The following is a 17,660-nucleotide window of genomic DNA, read 5'->3' as shown; positions in this document are numbered from 1 at the left end:
AGATATTTGCAAATGACAGTACAGACAAAAGGTTGATATCCAGGATCTATAAAGTACTCCTCAAACTCAACACACACAAAACAGATAATCATATCAAAAAATGGGCAGAAGATATGAACAGACACTTCTACAATGAAGACATACAAATGGCTATCAGACACATGAAAAAATGTTCATCATCACTAGCCATCAGGGAGATTCAAATTAAAACTATATTGAGATACCACCTCACACCAGTTAGAATGGCCAAAATTAGCAAGATAGGAAACAACGTGTGTTGGAGAGGATGTGGAGAAAGGGGAACCCTCTTACACTGTTGGTGGGAATGCAAGTTGGTGCAGCCACTTTGGAGGACAGTGTGGAGATTCCTGAAGAAATTAAGAATAGAGCTTCCCTATGACCCTGCAATTGCACTGCTGGGTATTTACCCCAAAGATACAGATGTAGTCAAAAGAAGAGCCATCTGTACCCCAATGTTTATTGCAGCAATGGCCACGGTCGCCAAACTGTGGAAAGAACAAAGATGCCCTTCAACAGACGAATGGATAAGGAAGATGTGGTCCATATACACAATGGAGTATTATGCCTCCATCAAAAATGATGAATACCCAACTTTTGTAGCAACATGGACAGGACTGGAAGAGATTATGCTGAGCGAAATAAGTCAAGCAGAGAGAGTCAAGTATCATATGGTCTCACTTATTTGTGGAGCATAACAAAGAACACGGTGGACATGGGGAGATGGAGAGGAGAGGGAGTTGAGGGAAACTGGAAGGGGAGATGAACCATGTGAGACTATGGACTCTGAAAAACAACCAGAGGGTTTTGAAGGGGCGGGGGGGGGGGGGGGTGGGAGGTTGAGGAACCAGGTGGTGGGTAATAGGGAGGGCATGTACTGCATGGAGCACTGGGTGTGGTGCAAAAACAATGAACACTGTTATGCTGAAAATAAAGAAATTTTAAAAATAAATAAATAAATAAATAAAATGTAAAAAAAAAAAAAAGAAAATATCAATTCCAACAAAATCTATCTTTAAATTAAAATAAATACAGTTAAAATGCCACCAGGGATTTCCATAAAACTTTTAAAAAGTTGAGAAATTCACATGAGTAAATATTGGGCCAGGAATAAAGAACACCTTGAAAAATAAGAAAAAGGAGGGAGAAATAATCCTACTAGATATCAAAAGTTATCATAATTCTCTTTCTCTTTTCTTTTAAGATTTATTTATTTTAGACAGAAAAAGCAAGTGTGTCATTGGGGGAGGGACAGAGGGAGAGAAAGAATCCCAAGCCAACTCCATGCTGAGCACTGAGCCCACTGTGAATACATGTAATTAACAAAGCACACACTGGTATATTTATAAAGCATATAATTCACAAAGGAATAGTATCCATTATGAACTAATAGGAAAGGAAAAAATGAACTGCTGCCATAAGAACAAAAGATTTGACTTGGCAATTCATTGCTGGTGAACATGAGAGGTCCACCAAAATATGAAGATATTTTCACATTTACTACTTATCAAGAAAACACAAATTGAAAAAAAAAAGCATACATTTGATAGGCAAATTTAAAAGTTCCATGTTATCAAGTTTCTGTAGAGATGTGAGATAACTGAAAGCCTCTTAGTAAAGTGAGTTGATTCATTTCTGGAGATCTTTTTCTGCAATATTTATTAAAGTTAAGAATATATAAAAACCTAAAACTCAACAAGCATACTTCTAGATGTGTGGTATATTACAAAATCTAACCAAGTGTAAGAATATTCAGTTTTTAATGTGAAAAAGTAAAATTGGTTTAATGTACAAATATAGAGGAACACCGTAACATACAACTCAATAAAATCAGCAAAAATGAAGGAACTAGGTTTAACTTTAGTCAACAAGATACATTTTGAAGGCAAAATACTGAGTAAAAAATCAGATGACTGATGAATGAAAAAATGAAAATCAATTGAATGATGAATGGAATATTACTCAGCCGTAAAAAAAGAATGAAATCTCGACATTTGGAAAGACATGGATGGAGCTAGAGTGTATTATGAAATAAGTCAGAGAAAGAAAAATACCATATGATTTCATTCATAGGTGGAATCTAAGAAATGAAACAAATGAATATGGCACAGAAAAGAGGCAAACCATTAAACAGACTCTTAACTACAGAGAACAAATTGAGAATTACTGGAGGGGAAGTGGGCAAGAGGATCAGGTAAATAGGCGACGGGTATTAAGGAGGGCACTGGTGATAAGCACTGGATGTTGCATGCAAGTGATAAATCATTAAATTCTACACCTGAAACTAATATGCTGCATGTTAACTAATGAACTTAATTAAAAACTTGAAAGAAAAATAAATAAAATGTCTAGCCTGGAAAAGCAATTACAAATGAACTATAAAGACACTCATAAATATGGATTTAATCTTATTATAATTCCTAGGTACCGATAAATAAAATGTGTTAGAAAATATAAGTTAGGAGGGGATCCTGGGTGGCTCAGTTGGTCAAGCATCTGCCTTCAGCTCAGGTCATGATCCCAGGGTCCTGAGATCAAGCCCCACATCAGGTTTCCCACTTAGTGGGGAGTCTGCTTCTCCCTCTCACTCTCTCCTTGTGCGCACTCTCTCTCTCTCAAATAAAGGAATAAAATCTTAAAAAAAAAAAAGAAAGAAAAAATATAAGTTAGGGCAAAAAATGCAGGTACAGTTGACCCTTGTACAACACGGGTTTGAACTGCATGGGTTGGAACTGCATGGGTCCACTTATACAAAGATTTCTTTTTTGTATAAATACAGTAGAGTATGTATTTGTATTTTATGATATTTTTAAGTATTTATTTCTAAATTTTTATTAAGTTTTTTTTATTTTAATTCCAGTATAGTTAATGTACATTGTTACATTAGTTTTAGGTGTATAATATAGTGATTCAATAATTCTATTGATTAAGTAATTCTCTACTAACGGTTCATCATAATTTTTTTAAAAGATTTTATTTATTTATTTGACAGATAGAGATCACAAGTAGGCAGAGAGGCAGGCAGAGAGAGAGAGGAAAGCAGGCTCCCCGCCAAGTGGACAGCCCAATGTGGGGCTCGATCCCAGGATCCTAAGATCATGGCCTGAGCCGAAGGCAGAAGCTTTATCCCACTGAGCCACCCAAGCACCCTAAAGGTTTATCATGATAAGTGTACTCTTCACCTATTTCACCCTTCCTCCCATCCACCTCCCTTCTGGTAACCATCCGTTTGTTCTCTATAGTTAAGAGTCTATTTCTTGGTTTATCTCCCTTTTCTTATTTTTCTTTGCTCATTTGTTTCTTAAACACTGTATAAGTGAAATAATATGGTATTTGTCTTTCCCTGACTTACTTTGCTTCACATTATACTCTCTAGCTCTATCCATGTTGTTAGAAATGCCAATATTTCACTTTTTTTTTTACTTTTTTTTTAAGATTTTATTTATTTATTTGACAGAGATCACAAGTAGGCAGAGAGGCAGGCAGAGAGAGAGGAGGAAGCAGGCTCCTGCTCAGCAGAGAGCCTGATATAGGGCTTGATCCTAGGACCCTGAGATCATGACCTGAGCCTAGGGCAGAGGCTTAACCCACTGAGCCACTCAGGTGCCCCAAGATTTCACTTTTTTATGGCTGAATAATACTCCATTATATATATACATATATAATCAAATACACACACGTATCTCTTAAAACTTCTTTACACTTTCACTTCTTATAATATTCTCAATAACATTTTCTTTTCTGTAGCTTACTTTATTCAGGATATAATACATACACAAAATATGTGTTAATTGACTTTGTGTGTGTATTCATTGACTTTCTATGTTATTGGTAAGGCTTCTGGTCAACAGTACGCTATGTGTAGTTAAGTTTTGGGGGGATCAAAACTTACAGTGGATTTTTGATTGTGTGGGGGAGTTGGCACCCTTAATCCATGCGTTATTCAATGGTCAACTCTTTTTTCTTCTCTCCTGGAAAATTTTAAAGAATTCAAATCCTACTGCCAAGTATAGCAATATTAAAAAGTATTTGTTATTCTGTATATTTTAGAATAAAGAACTTGCATTATATTTAATTAGCATACCTCAGTATTAAAATACGCTTTGCCTCTTGGGAACTATTACTATTTAGTTATTGATTTATAACTTTATATTCTGTGGCTTTTCTTCCTTTATGTTGTAATACTAACACTAAGATATTCAACAAGAGAAAGTAAACATCCATCCCATATTATCTATAAATTTAGTAAACACAGACCTTTTTAGGTAAAGATCCATTTAGCTTATCTTGCTGTGGGCATTATAAATCTTGCATTTAGTATTATCTGTCATGATTCAAATTATAAGCTTCATCTCAGTAAATTTCTGTAAATTTTTTTTATGTTCTAGTTTTAATGTATAAGGAAAAAAGATTTTTCCCCAGGTTCTCAAGAAGCTGGTTATTTTTAAGAATTATGTAAAATGTATTCAGTTATTAAAACCATATATTTATATAAAGCTATGCTGGTAAGTGTTTTACAACCAACTTTCCAGAAAAAAACTAATGCATTTATATCTATATACCTATCTGTATCTATATATAATCACTTAAACATATATGTGTATGTTTATTATATTACTAGTATTAAGCAATATATAACAGCAATAAGATATACAATATTTTTATCTTAAATTCCATACAGCCAATTGATTCTCATAGAATGCTTTCATCAATTTTTTTGTAATTCTTGTATCCCCAACTAACCAATAGTTGCAATTGATGAATGTTGTTGATATTACCATTTACATTAACAAATAAGACAAAAGTGAAACAATAAAGACTAAGTGGAACTTCCCTTTCGTCAATGACTGGAGGAACTTCTTCGCTGAATCAAATATTTCCAACTGCTGAAAGGATATTTTCTTAAATTTTTGTGTTGCTGACAATGTAGTGGCACCAGACACAAAGCATTTCTAAATTTAATCTGCATTAACATTTTCTATCGTCAGTTTAGTCAATCAACAAAACAAAAACAAGCCTTTATTTGTAACATTTGCCTATTTCCATGATAAAGGTACTTGTACCATGTACAGTTTAAGCCACCAACTTGACATTACTGACAGCAGAATTAGGAAGAGAGAGGCCATTACACAGTTTTCCCTACATACCCATAAAATAAATGCAAATAACATCCTGGGCATAAGTGATAATAAAATGTACAAAAATCCAGGTGCCTGGATCGTTGAGTGGGTTAAGCATCGACTCTTGATTTCTGCTCAGGTCATGATCTCAGCTCATGGGGCTCACCCAATGAGAAGGCTACTTAAGATTCTCCCTCTCTCTAATATAATAATAATAATAAATGTAGAAAAATGATTAGGAGTGATGAGTTTTGGATATTTGTAATCACTTTTGTTTTTAATACATTGCATTTAATTATAATCTTATTTATTTATTTATTTTTAAAGATTTTATTGATTTATTTGGCAGAGAGACACAGCGAGAGCAGGAACATAAGCAAGGGGAGTGCGAGAGGGAGAAGTAGGCTTTCCGCCAAGCAGGAAGCTTGATGCGGGGCTTGATCCCAAGGACCCTGGGATCATGACACTGATCATGACCCAGGTGCCCCTGTAATTTATTTTTTTCAAGATGTATTTATTAATTTTAGAGAGCCAGAAACCACCAAAGGAGGGAGGGGCAGAGGGAAAGAATCTTTTTTTTTTTTTAATTTAAAAATTCTTCTTTCTTTTAATTTTCTTAAGTTCAATTAATTAACATATAGTGTATTATTACTTTCAAAGGTAGATTTCAGCAATTCATCAGTCTTCTACAATAACCAGCACTCACTGGTTATTATATAACCACTTCATCATGTGCCCTCCTTAATGTCCATTGTCCAGTTACCCCAGCCTCTACCCCCCTCCCCATCAGCACCCTAGGTTTGTTTCCTATGATTAAGAGAGTCTCTTATGGTTGTCTCCCTCTCTGATGTTTTCTTGTTTTGTTTTTCCCTCCCTTCCCCTATGATCCTGTTTTGTTTCTTAAATTCCACATGAGTGAGATCATATAATTGTCATTCTCTGATTGACTTATTTCACTTAGCATGAAACACTTCAGTTTCATCCATGTTGTTGCAAATGGCAAGATTTCATTTTCTTGATGGTTAAGTAGTATTTCATATATATATACATATATATATATATATATGTATATATCTCCCACATCTTCTTTATCCATTCATCTGTCAATGGACACCTGGGCTCTTTCCGTATTTTGGCTATTGTGGACACTGCTCCTATATAAATTGGGGTACAGGTCCCCTTTGGATCACTACATTTTTTTTTAAAGATTTTATTTATTTATTTGACAGACAGAGATCACAAGTAGGGAGAGAGGCAGGCAGAGAGAGAGAGAGAGATGAGGAAGCAGGCTCCCCGCCAAGCAGAGAGCCCGATGCGGGGCTCAATCCCAGGACCCTGGGATCATGACCTGAGTGAAAGGCAGAGGCTTTAACCCACTGCGCCACCCAGGCGCCCCAGATCACTACATTTTTATCTTTAGGGTAAATACCTAGTAATGCAATTGCTGGATCATAAGGTAGCTCTATTTTCAACTCTCTGAGCAACCTCCATTCTGTTTTCCAGAGTGGCTACACCAGCTTACACTCCTATCAACAGTGTAAGAGGGTTCCCCTTGAGAGAGAATCTTAAGCAGAGTCCCCTGGTCAGTGTGGAGCCCAAGAGGGAGCTTGAGCTCATGAACTTAGATCATGACCTGATCCCCAAATCGGGAGTTGGACACTTAGTCTATTGAGCTACCCAGGTGTCCTTAATATAATTTGATTTTTAACTATGACTGTGTTTAACAGCTCGGCAAAATTTCTGATATTTTAGGCATAGGCTTTTGGAACTGGCATTTGTTTGACTGCTATATGTATATACACACAAAAACACATATAAAACATTGTGCCAATATAATAACATGGTCAATAGTTATTGTTTCAATTTGGCTAAAATGTATAAATTATTATCTTTTATTAGTTTCCATATGTTTGCTAATTAAGTTTGCAATAACTTGGGCAGATTTATTCAAGAGAAAACTATGGATTGTCAGTTACTTGTTTTATTCAGGTTGATATGGACAAGTTAGAAGAGGTAGACTTTATTTGTCAAACATTGCTTTTTCACCCTTGCCATCTACTTAGACCTTAGGCACAAAGGAATTACCCCTTCTGGAATGTTGTTTCCCTACAGAGATATGTCTTCTCTCTGAAGTTTCAAATTGTGCCCACCCAGCTGAACTGAATATTCTATGAACTACTAAACATACAGTTATTTTAAAAGAGCAATAGTCATTAAGGTCATTGCACTTGAGGCTTTCATTTGAACTTCTTTTGGGTTCAAGGCAGACACAAATCTTTTGTTTTACCTACTTTCTTCCTCAGCCCAGAGGCAATGAAGATGAGAGGATGAGAGGATGAGAAAGAAAACCCTTCTCCCTAGATTTTTGAAAACTTTAAAATCTAATGATAGAAAAGGGCTGCAGTTTGAAACATGAAAGGTCAAGGTAGCCTACTAAAAACACAGCTAATATATAACTTCTTATGGGAATCTCCCAAGCGTGAGATTATTCTAAGATTTTTCAATCTTATAGTTAAATAGTAATATATCAAAAAGACGGTGAAAATAGTTGCTTTATAAAATGTTCAGGAGTCAGTCATTTAACTCTCACAAAATGTCAGTAACTTTATCCATAGGCCTTAAACTAAGGAAACTTGAGATATGAGTATTTAAGAAAACATCCTTCAAAAATAAACAAACTTCCCTTTAAGATTAACTTGGAATAAAACATTAAGTGAGTCATTTCCACAAAGCAATCGTTTGCCTATTTCTAACCCCTGACAGAATTTATACAGAAGCAATTTGGTTGGTACTCAGATTCATGCATCTGCCACCAAAGAGGCACCTTGTGTAAAGAAAACCCCTGGGGATATATAAGAAATTTGCCAGAGGTTCTGAGAAATTGAGTCACAGCCTCAAATTTCTTGAACCTTAGGCACCAATCACTAATAAGCTTCTGTCATCAGCAACTATATCATATGTATTTAGTGCTCTGGCCTACAACTTGGTCTCACCTCTGATTTCAGTCAAATCTGGACACTCCATTCAGTTTTTACCTCCTTTCTCACTGACAGTATTCTGCCTCAACTGCTGGCATCTTAGCTTTCTGCAACCAACTCTCTCATCCACATATGAATAGCTTAGAAGTGGAAGGAAGTTAATGGGATGACTTTCAACCAATGGGGAAATTGAGTTGATTAATAATTCTCTCTCCATCCTAGCTTTTGAGTGGACAATTCTAAAAGACATTTTATAGTTTTCTTAGCATGGTCTCAATGTCCCAACTGCCCACACATGTAACCTTAAAAGAGATTTTTTCCCTTTCTCTGTTCTGACCTCCATCCTGCTCCTTGGAGTAATCTTCCAAACGTTGTCTGGAAATAACTTAGATTCTGCTTTCAGGGGAACTTAGGCTAAAACACAATCGAATAATCACCCAGGTATTTGTTAAACCAGGTTTATCTATATGGAAGTTCTTTTTCTATATTCCCTTCTCCCTGGGGGGGCATAAAAAACATTCATTTTATTACTGTTCCCCATTTCTCTTTTTTCACAAACTGTGTAGACTATAGCTACCATTGTACTGTCCCCAGTCTGCCCATTCCTCCATGCATACAGCCATCTCAACTTGCCCTATTAAACACACCTTCATCCTTCAGAGCTTTTCTGACTAGTCTCCACATTCAAGTTTTCCAAGTCTGAGTCCTGGCCCTAGAAATATTCTGTGTAGAATAGAATCTAGATAAAGTGGCAATACAATTGTAGAGAGTAGACTGTATGTTTACAGTAACTTTCTGAATGCAATACCCCTTTCATAAGGTTAAACACAAAGGAACAATCCTGGTTGTAGCTATATTGTAAATCTTGTAAAATTTACCCAATGATTTACTCGGGAAACTAAAGTGATCCCAGAAGCCGAACTGAAACATAATATAACTGTACAAAACTACAAAATATTTTTTTAGTGGTAATCCATTTGCTTTGCTAAAGAAACACTGGCAGAGTTAATGTTCTAATGACTTAGCAGTATGTTCTCATTCATTGATGCTTTCTTACACATGTTCATTTAAAAAAAATGATACATATACCTACAACCTACTGAAATATGCAGCTCTTTACAACTGCTTTCCTTTTCCACATTATAAGGTATTGATTCAACTCAGCATATATTGTGCCATGCTCAAAACCTAAAAAAGTAGATAGGAATCTACATCTCCAGTGATGTAGAATCTCTCTTTGTGCAGAGAGTTTGGGTTTCAACAGAAATACCTAGAGAGATCCTTATTAAATACTTATGTGCAAACATACAGACATGTGTGCAGTTTAGACTCTTGAATTTTTACACAAAATCCATTGTTTCTTACTTAAAATTTGTAAGGGCAAACTATGAATTTTGCTTATTCCATAAGTAAGAAATCTGAAACACTGACAATTACACATGGCATGTTCATTGCTGGAGCTTATACATCATTTGCTACAGACTTAACAGCTAGATATCTCACACGTATACTCAGAGGCATACATGTATTTTACTTTCACATTTATTTGTCAATAGGAAATCAGAGAAGAAAACTGAAAAACCAAAATAAAAAAGGAATGTTTATCATCTGTTTCAGTAAGATAATTTACATAAAGTTACTGAAAAAAAATACAGTTCATTGCTTCACTAAGGAATTAACAGAAATTATAATGATAAAAGTTACCTTGATTTTTATTCTTGATATAGATAATCAAAGTAAATATTTTCTAAACATTTTTCTATTTATTCTGTGTTTATATTTTGATGTGTGTGTGCACACTTGTTTATCCAAGTCAGTGTGTTTTTCTTTGTTTGTTTTTATATTGGACTGTAGTGAACATGTGCTGCTAAGGCATCCTTGACTTAGATCCATGACAGAAATCAATTTTCCCCCATAAAAGGAAAAAACAAAAATGTATCCCACCATCTTGCATAGGTGGAAAATATTAACAACAAAGGGAGAGATAAGAAAAAAATCAGAGTAATCAGAAACAAGAGTAAAAACAGTATTTGTTGCTAAGTAAACACCTAAGGATATCAGAGACAATCAGTGTCATTCAGTAGTTAGTAAGTACTCCTATAAGATATGGATGTTGAGAAGTTGTAGAGAGATAATAAAAATTTACCTAATCTGAACAATTATGCTTCATACTAGGATTATTAAAAAATGAGAAGGGCGGGGCGGCTGGGTGGCTCAGTGGATTAAGCCGCTGCCTTCGGCTCAGGTCATGATCTCAGGGTCCTGGGATCAAGCCCCACATCGGGCTCTCTGCTTCGCAGGGAGCCTGCTTCCTCCTCTCTCTCTGCCTGCCTCTCTGCCTACTTGTGATCTCTCTCTCTGTCAAATAAATAAAATAAAAAAATCTTTAAAAAAAAAAATGAGAAGGGGCACTTAGGGAAGGAGGAGAGGGAGAGAGTAAGAGCGAACAAATTGAGCAAAAACAGAGAATTTTGAAATCCATAAGCAAGTCCTGTTGGCTATGTATTCATATCCCACCAGTTTCTTCCCAAAAACATAACTATAGCCTCCTAACTGGTCTTGCTGATATATCACTTATCTCCTTATGGCCTTTTATTTCCATCATAGGCAGAGGAATCTAAAACACAGACATATTAGTTAAGGTAAAAACTTACTAGCTGATATGACAGATTAACCCTTATCAATAAGGTATAACATCCAAAATAATAAAAGTTTTATAAAAATTATTTATCATTAATGTCACAATGCAAACTGTTTTGTTTTTTTTTTTTAATTATTTGAGAGAGAGAGAGATCATGAGCAGGTGGGGGGCAGAGGGAGAGGGAGAGAGAGAATCTCAAGCAGACACCCTGCTGAGCGGGGAGCCTAACTCAGGGCTAGATCTCACAACCGAGATGGTGACCTGAGTTGAAATCAAGAGTCAGAGGTTCAACAGACTGAGCCACCCAGGCGCCACTGCAACTGGTTTTGTATGTATAGGTTGAGTTCCTCTCCATGTGGTAATTTAAGCATTCAAGTTCTACATTCCATTTCCTACATTTCATTTACAGGGCTACATCAAAATGCAAGGGAAATATTGGTGAGCATTCTGATCCCTGTTCTCCAGATGTCCTGGGATAATATTTCTTGTTCCATGTACCCATTCCCACAGCTTCTGCATGACTGGCACCTACAACTTTATTCAGGAGACACCTTGAACTGCAGAAACTGCTTTTCCCAGAGGCACTGAAATCCAGAAGTCTGCCCAGGGCTGGCCACAGCCAATGACTGACTATGGCAGATGTGTGAAAGCAGATCTCAAGTGGTACAACACTGCAAAGTAATTTAAACTCTAAAACACCCAGAGGAATCTGTTGAGGTGAGGATTTCACTTGAAACTGCATTCATGCTTTGCTTTTTCACTTTCCCCTCCCTCATCAGTTTCTTTACAAATGACTCCCACGTCAATCTGTAGCTCAGAGGAACACCTTCCTCTTTGTTCACTCTGCTCCAGACACACTAGTGTCCTTGCTGCTTCTCGCCAGCATGCCTCAGTGTCAGATTTGTAACTGTTTTACTTTCTGCCTGGAATGCTGTTTTCCCACATGTTCTCACGGTTTGCTTTTACTTCCTTCAGGTCTTTGCTCAAATATCACCTAATCAGGGAAGTCTTTCATGACTACCCTATAACCTTAGCCCCTCTCAGTACATCCTCTTTCCCCCTTATAATCCTATTCTCCCCAGAATTCATCTTCATCTGACACACTATATATTTATTTATGCTTGCTAACTGATTGGGCTCCATGCTATGATACAGATCCCATGTGGCATACTAACTTTGTGTCCATTCCCCAGCTACATTCCAGCACCTGGTATAGGACCTGGGTCCATAGTGGACATTCAGCCTGTATTCTCGAAGGAGGTATACAAAAGAATGACTATGCAAAATGTAACTACAAAATAAACAGTATATAATTTTCATTCTATGATTAAGTTTCATGTTGCCTTTCTAATGTCCAAAATCAAAGAAATCTTACACGAATGACTACTGATAAATATCTGGACTAGTTATGCCTCAGTCTACTGCAGACTATTGCGGAAATAACTGTCATCTTCACTGTCAACAGATATGGTAAGCAGCACGTGTTGTAGGATATCGCCTTAAACCAAACCTAGATGGGACCGGTATGGAATACGCTGTACTGACAGTTTATGGAATCAAAACTTCTTATAGTATAATGATCAATATGAGCCTACTCTGCTAAAGCTGCCAATAAGGTAAACATATTTACAAAGGACAAAATATATGTATAGAGACCTTCTCATAGTTTTGTGCTGTTAGAGAATAGAAAGCTATGTGACATAAATAAGCTTCCGAATTAAATTCTTATACAACAAAGAAAAGAAAGCAGAAGTTTCCTACTAATTTTTCAGGAATGAGCAAACTTACAAAGGAATGAGCGGTAAGGATAATGCTAAGGTGGTAAACACATTAATAAATTAAAAGAGAAAAAGAATCAAGCATGAAATCAAGAGTGAACTTTAAAGGTAACTTGATCAGAACATCGGGAAAGGCAGTTGGAGACAGGAGACTGCTAGCAAGAGGTCTGAAGCCAGACTGCAGGGCTGGGTACATATTATCCTTTCCCTTTTTTTTTTTTTTTTTTTTTTTTTTTTTTTGTCCTGAAGAGACAGACGTTCTGTTACTGGTTTGCTGGCTCTTAGGATCACTGATAACTATACAGAAACTTGTAGTGAAGTTGAGCCAAGTCCTTTCTAGATGACACATAGTGAGATGGGAGTCAGGCTGTCTGTCCATTATTATCCACAATGTGAGCACCTAAGTTTTAATCTGAACAAGGGACTTATGACTGAAAGTTTATCACTATATTGGCGTATTATATTGACTTTCTGATAATGTTCTAAAGCCAGTTGAGTAGGAGAGAGAAAATGCCACTGGGTACAAATTGTGGCATCAATTCTCTGCCAGACTGATCAATTGGATTTATATATTACCTCCAGCTACATTCTTAAATCTATAGTTTTACTTTCTCTTCAGTGCATACCTCACGGCTTAAATAATTGCAAATTCAAATGCATCTTAGAAGGATTGAACCGGCTTTAAATAAAAAGTGTGTGAACATTGTTGTTTTAACCACTCTTAATTATTTACTAATTTAACTTAATACATTCACCTTCTCCCCCCCAACTACTCCCATTCCCCTAAAGATAAAGATTCCACAGAGCATCGATGTTCATGATTTGGAACTGCTTTAATCAATAAAAGAAATATAATATGTATATAGAGATTTTTAGATCCATTAAACTGGATCATTAAAAAATATCAGAAGTTCTGAATTACAAATCCTCTGCCCTCAGTCCTAAAAACCTCTCTTATAATTATAAGATTTTAAAATCCATTCATTAGACATCAATGTTGTATAAAGAGAATTAAAAATACATCTACTCAAAGAGTCTTCTAGCAGAATACAAAATACTGAAGTCTTTTATGCATGAAATCTTTATACAAAATTGCAAAGTTCAGGCAGTAACCCCAAACATAATACCACTTGCAGAAAATTTAACATGTATCAGGAAATTCATCAAAAAGAAATAATACAAAGACTAATCTATCTCATAATTTTGCTCTACATTTTGGATATGAAGAAAAATTACTTAAGCAATCTTTCACTAGAAAAATTTAAGAAATTTAATTTAATAAATTAAGCAGTTTCAAATTGCTTCAAATGCTAAGTTTTGGTAGTTTCTTATGTCATAATTTAAATGCATGTTGCTTAGAATTATAATACTAATGAAGTATATTTACTGAATATTTATGGTTTACTAGGCAATATGCTAACTCATTAACATACATTAATTTAATTTGCTTTCACAAACACCCAGTAAGTTAAGAGTAATTATCTCCATTTTAAAGATCTAGAAGCACAGACCTAAAGCAGTTAAATAGATTTATGGTTGATGCTAGAGACTGAGCTAACATGGAAAGCTATCTTCTCCTATAAACACTTAGAAATATTGGATAAAAGAGAACAAAAGCTATTTAGACAAGTAACCAACCACAAAAGAAAGTTAAATCCCAAATTTTCAGAAACCCAACTCAAAATCTCATACTATGACTCCAGACTGAAGTCAAATGATTCAACTGAGTATCTGAACCAGATAGAGACCCTTAAAGCCTTATCTGAACCTCTAATGGGGAAGATGCCATAAACTACAAGAGCTTCAAATGACTTGGTTACATCAAGCCAGTAGTTATGAAAAACTCCCATATCCATGAAACAGAAACTAGAAAAATTGAAGGCAAAATAGCTTCTGACTTCCTATGGCCATATGAATATAAACAGACATGAGAAAAAGAAAAGTTGTTCATACCTTGCTGTGGGATCCAAATTCACAAAAGACATATACTACCTAGACACAAAACAAAAAGAAATGTGAAACCTCCCAGGACAGATGCTTCCTAACCCAAGACACATAACTTTCTGACCCCCCAAATCCCTAAACTTTCACAGGATAAACTCATAAAAATAAAGTACACAAGGAAATGAAACATCTCCAGAGAAAGTAAGATGACAGAGGAATCATACCTAATATCTCACATCAAGAAATAGAAATAAGGAATAATCAAAATGGCTTTGAAAATGAGTGTGGTTGTTATGAACTGAATGTTTGTATCCCATAAAAAGTTCATGTGTTGAAGCCCTAACTTACAATGTGATGATATTTGCTAGTGGGACCATTTGGAGATAATTAAGTTAGATGAGGTCATAAGGATGGGACCCCATGAAGCAATTAGTGTCCTTAAAAGAAGACAAAGACCAGAGTCCCTCCCCCCTCCCATGTAAGGAGACAAAAAGAAGGTGCTTATCTGAAGGCAGAAAGTAGGCTTTCACCATAAACTGAATTGGCCAGCACCCTCATTTTGGACTTCCTAGCCTCCAGAACTGTGAGAAATAAATATCTGTTATTTAAGCTACCCAGTCTACGGTATTCGTCATAACTGCCTAAGCTAAGGTAGTGATTAATACAGTCATAGAAATTTTTTAAAAGTTGGAAATTATAAATAAAAGGACAATGTCAAACCAGAATAGAATGAATTTAAAAAGAACCAACATTTTTTTCATAAAAACCTAAAAACTTATTTCATTAGTATGCAGGGACTGCCATAACAAAATTCCTTAGAAATACGCTCTCTCACAGTTCTAGAAGTTGGAAGTCCAAGATTAAGTTGCCAGTAGGGTTGAATTCTAGTGAAATTTCTCTCCTTGAGTCACTAACAGACTCTTTTCACAGTGTTCTCACATGGCCTTTTCTCTCTGTGGACATGGACATCTTGTTCTTCTTATAAAGACAATAGTCATATCAGATTAAGACCTGACCCTTATTACTCCCATTTACCCTTAGTTACCTCCTTAAAGGCCATACCTCCAAACATAGAAATATCGGGGGTTAAGGCTTCAACATATGAATTTGGGAGAAACAAACACTGTTCAGTCTATAACATTTCTTAAAATTAAAAGTAAATATATTGAAAGGATCTGTGACATAAAAGATCTGAATAAATCAATAGTGCAGCACAAGACACTAAGACAAATAATATGAAAAGAGGTTGCTAAAAGACAGGAACTAACTTTTAAGATTTTGTTTCAACTGCCATGTAAAATACTTTTTTCAAGAGTATCTTCACCCAAGTGTCTTCAGTAACTCCTATGAAAACATATTGATGAAATTATGTGTTCCATGTCTTTTATCTACCAGACAAATGAAGAAATGTCTTTGAGCAAACAGGAAAATTTAGAGAGATCCACGAATAGCCATATCTTAATAGTAGAACTAGAGTAAATATCATTACAAATTTAATCCAAAAATGCTTAAAAACAAATCTTTAAAGGAGTAAGTTGGCCAAAATGTAACTCAACTGTTTTCCAAAATGAACTTCACTACTACTTCAATACAGGAAAAACTAAACACACCATAATGTAACATTTATGATATACAATATCCAGTTGAAAATTAGGAGAAATAAAGAGGATTCTGGGAAGATTGTAGAGTAGAAAGCACCACAAAAATAACACCAATAAAAATTTGAATCTATACAAAAAAAATAATAAAATAAGGAATAGTAGGGATGGTAAAGATGGGGTGAATATGGAGTATCTTAACTCATTTAAAAAGCATTTATAATATAATTAAATGTTTAATACAAAATGTAACAATAATATGTTACAGGAATTATAATAAATAAAATGAAAAGATATTATAGTTTCAGCACATACGAAGAGATGGGAAAACTGAAGTATAGTACAAGGTGATATATAAAATTATATATTACTTGAGGGTAAACTCTCATAAGTTAATGATATATATTATGAGCTCAACAGCATCCATGAAACAAAATAAAACAAAATACAATAGAGCTATAGAAAATAAGCCAACAGAGATAAAATGAAATACTTAAAAATATTGATAATCTACAGGAAGAAATAAAAAGAGCAAAAAAGTACAAAAAGTAGATGAGATGAATAGATGATATGTTGAAATAAAACATACTGATAATTACAGTAAATAAATGTCTAGTTAGACCTAGTAAGAATCAAGACTCAAGGATATGTGTACAAGAAACTTAGTTTGAATATTAAGGATATGAATAGTTTAGAACTAAAGAATGGAAAATATTCTATTATGAAAATCTTGCACTTAGGAAAGCAGAAATGACTATATTGATAACAAAATACACTTGAAGGGAAGGGTACTATAAAGGATAAGAAGGGACATTTTATAGTCATAAAACATCAGTGTTTTGGAAGCTAAAACACTTCTAAATGCATACACATCCAAAAGCTGAGTTAAAACAAAAAGAATAAAAACAAATAGAAACTAAAAGAGAAATAGAGAAATCCACAATTTGAGTGAGAGACTTGAAACATTTCTCTTTTAGGAATTAATATAAACAAGTATAAGGAAAATCAGTAAGACTACAGAAAACCTGACAATACTATCACATAATCTTACTGTTGTATAAAGAATATCACACTCAAAAGCAGTTGGATACACATTTTTTCCAAGTGCACAGAAAACATTCACTAAGGTACAATATATAACAGGCCATAGAACAAGTCTCAAAGAATTCAGAAAAACTGAAACAATAAAGAGTATATTTACTGACCATAATAGATTTAAATGAGGAATAGGAGGGCACCTGGGTGGCTCAACTGGTTAAGTGTCTGACTTTTGATCTCAGCTCAAGTTTTTAACGTCAGCGTCATGAGTTCAAGCCCCTCATGGGCTCCACACTGGGCATGGAGCGTATTAAAAAATAATAATAAATGAGGCGCCTGGATGGCTCAGTCAGTTAAGCATCCACCTTCAACTCAGGTCATGATCTAAAGATCCCGGGATCAAGCCCCATATCTTGCTCCCTGCTCAGCGGGGAGCCTGCTTCTCCCTCTCCTTATGCCTGCCACTCGTCCCCCTGTTTGTGCTCTCTCTCTTTCTCAGTCTGCCAAATAAATAAAATCTTTTAAAAATCATAATAAATAAAAAT

The sequence above is a fragment of the Meles meles genome, chromosome 7 (assembly GCF_922984935.1).
Source record: "Meles meles chromosome 7, mMelMel3.1 paternal haplotype, whole genome shotgun sequence".
Lineage (NCBI taxonomy): Eukaryota > Metazoa > Chordata > Mammalia > Carnivora > Mustelidae > Meles > Meles meles.
The sequence above is the reverse complement of the archived record's forward strand: the minus strand, read 5'-3'. Positions refer to the sequence as shown.